The 3,418-nt window shown below is 36.3% G+C and overlaps 1 long non-coding RNA gene across 1 annotated transcript; it reads right to left on the bottom strand.

Moving 5' to 3' along the window:
• Positions 1-368: 368 nt before the first annotated feature.
• Positions 369-2,437, bottom strand: LOC110444521. Its single transcript, XR_002462256.1, has 2 exons — positions 1,992-2,437; positions 369-1,426 (listed from the first exon to the last, which is right to left on the bottom strand). It is a non-coding gene; the product is annotated as an uncharacterized LOC110444521 (long non-coding RNA).
• Between the last annotated feature and the right edge of the window lie 981 nt (positions 2,438-3,418).

The raw sequence follows: 3,418 nt of genomic DNA, 5'->3' as shown, positions 1-3,418 counted from the left end.
CATTTTCCTTTCTTTTCTTCGTCTGCTGGATAACCGAACTACTCGTTAATGAAGCGGACGTAAAACCTATCAATCAATCAATCAATCAATTTGTATTTGGTCTACAGGTCACGTGTTTTAGGAGGCTTACATACGGACGATTATCTATTACCATATTGTGCAAATCGCAAATTACACTTTTAAAACAACTTCTCAACGTCCAAAATTAACTTATTTGAAGTTAATATTTTGGAAACATACATATCTATATATATTTATTATAAATCTTCTTTGTGGATTTCGCTTTTATTTTTGAAGCGTAAAGATTACAATCGCATAATATCACATAAGCATTGTTTGACAGTGAAACCATTACAACTATCAACACATTTTTAGGCGGTATAATGTACTTTTATTGACAAAACATGAAATATAAAGTAGGTTGAAGGATCCCTGTACCACTGCCAAAACGTAACTAAGTGTTGGAAACTGTTTTTTTCAGGCATGACAATATTTTTGATAAATTATTTTGGAAACGACTGAACTTACGGGACTTTTATGAATAATAATAAATATGATATATAACATATAATGAAAAATAGTGTTTTGAGTGTAAACATTCAGTGGGGCTAGACCGCGATTCGAACCCCGGACTTGTTACATGCACCTAATCATCGGAAGTGTTCTGCCCAAACTTGTCTTCAGTTACATCTGAACGAAAGTTAAGGGGAAGTAACTGTAAATAGAAAAATAACAAAGTGCAGCGGAAAAGCGATCCTTACCATGCGTTGAGGGGAATTTGATATGAAAGGTTCTGGCACCAAATGATTGGATTTTGTAACTGGACAGGTGGTAATGTTCCCACTAGACATCAGTTTAGGTCGACTGTGGTGAGTACATTTATACATGGCTTTTATTTAATGAAACTGTAGGTCTCATAAGTAATTACAACAGCATGGTCCAAAATGGGCATGGATCGGCTACAAGCTAACAAAAGGGATATGTGATAACATCAGCATATTTCATAAGTGATAACTGTTTTTTTGTGTTTATGTATTTGATGTTGTAGCATTGTTTTATAGTGACACATTTCCTTGTTATATGATGTGATATATAGTTAACCATGTTTCTGTCTTGAAAAATGGGTCGAATTGCCTCGAAAATTTGACAACGATTTTTTCGCTAATCAGAACCTACCAAAATATGGTAACAAAAACAAATACATATAAAGCACTGTATTCCAATGAATATGGTGGTCCATTACAAATACTCTGTATGATTTAACTAAACACTCATTCCTGGACAGAATGACAACTGAACATTTGCATGAAAACGATCGCCATGACAACGAGAAGAATCGTTGTTAAGCAACTTCCGTGTGATGAAACTCCGCTAGTTATAGATTCCAAAATGGCACCCACATCGTCACTCTGAATAATGTTGATACCTGAAAAATAGAGAGAAAAATAAATAAAACACAGAGGTTAGGATGCCTGAACAAACATACGGTGATTGAAATGAATTCCTCCTCCATAGCCAGTTCAAAATATCACAATTTGTTTGTACCTTTTCAATATTAGAGATTTCCTTTGTTCATATTTTCCCTAGTTTCCAACATTTTGTGCTCCAATTACGGGTTTGATAACACTTCGGTATTATCTTTGTATTTTTTAAAATATTTTATTTAAGAGTTCACATAACATTCAGATACTGATTAGTACATGACCATAAGTCACACTCCAGTGCTTTTGTGTTGCATCTTATAAGATGAAATATTTAAGAAATTAGAGTCGTAAGTTAATGATTTACGTAACAAAAAGGGCAATTACTCTATCTAAAATCATCACATCATCAGATATGCATGTGGAAGTACGTTTGAGATCGGTTAACACACTAAGGGAATACCCGTTCGGACAACATTATGATTAAGGACGGACGGGTGGACGGACGAGTCCAGTTTACCAGCATCAAAAGAAGATTGAATGAGAAATCCTGTTATACATTGTACCTACCTTTTGATTTCATGTCCGCCACGGCTGCCACAGAGGTAGCATTGGCGACGCCTCGGCTGGCGTCCTGGACTAGGTAGGTCGTGTAACCTGACAGAAAAATTACATAGAAAGTTCACAACAGACATGACTAGGTAGGTCCTGAGGCGGACAGAACGTACATAATTATCACAATTAATATTACTACACTGTACCTTTACATACACGTATGTAACCTGACAGAGGATTAACATACAAAATGGTCGGACGTGACAAAGGTATGAGGTCACCTGTCCGTACACTTGGGTTTTCTGCGGGTACTCCAGTTGCACTTCCGGTCATTCACGCCAAGGGTGATGTGTACTTCTAGAAGGAAAATTCGGCGGCCTGAACGTTCTTCTTTTGAAGTGAAAATGCTGGTAAACTGCATAAATGACAAAGTTCATCCAGGGTCAAAGACTTTCCAAATGTTGAACACTTCATTTTGAAGATATTAAGTAAACAATACAAAACCATGCATACAGTGTTATATGAAACTGTTATAATAAATGCACATGTAAAACATTTATTTATGTGTCAACAATTTCGAAACAGGTATTATCAACTGATATTAATTACTCTTGTTGGCCCGGATGTTAGGACAAACAGGTCTCAATGTGGAAGGGAAATGGAGTACACAGAAACAACCACACTTGGTTGGGCAGGTGACCCAATATTTTGTTCACGTCCGACAGGGGAGTCGAACCCCGGCCGTCTTGGTGAAAGACGAGTGCGCTATCCATTGCGCCACCCGACAACCACGTAATTGTAAAAATTAGTATACACGACACGAAACTCGATATCTGCAAAGTGCAATAAGCTCATGGTAATTTGAATTTACATCACGAATACTCAAGGATAGTTTCTAACCAAACACGACATGCAAAAGTAACTTCAACGTCAAAAAGGACGAGTTGTGTTACCTATCAAATAACGGCTCAAGGTCATTGTACTGCTAAAACGTGAAGATCGTCAAAAGATTAAAAGAAAATAAGGTAGGGAGAAAAAGAGACTATATAAAATCACTAAGATTATATCAGCATTTTAAGAAATTTAATACATCGTACATTGTAAACATGTCTGGAGTTCAGCACTATACACGTAGAGAGGCTGTGACCGAGCGATATATGTCGGGTCGGTTAATATGTAGGACGCCTATATTATGCAACTGGAAGTTTTTAGACGTCAACAAATATCAATGAATGTAATGTAAACATATAATGAGATATATCGACTATACCGCACAATGAACGGAGAATAAAGAAAAGAATTAAATACGCTTGTTAGTCCTTCTTGCTAACCAAGTATTTGTCTGATGGCCTAACTCTCTAAGATTTAAACAATTAAATACAAAGTTCTTGGGAATTAAATGAAGGCTTTGTACACATTGATAGGTATGGGGACTATTAATG

This window comes from Mizuhopecten yessoensis, unplaced genomic scaffold (assembly GCF_002113885.1).
Source record: "Mizuhopecten yessoensis strain PY_sf001 unplaced genomic scaffold, ASM211388v2 hete_36137502, whole genome shotgun sequence".
Classification (NCBI taxonomy): domain Eukaryota; kingdom Metazoa; phylum Mollusca; class Bivalvia; order Pectinida; family Pectinidae; genus Mizuhopecten; species Mizuhopecten yessoensis.
The sequence above is the reverse complement of the archived record's forward strand: the minus strand, read 5'-3'. Positions and strand labels throughout refer to the sequence as shown.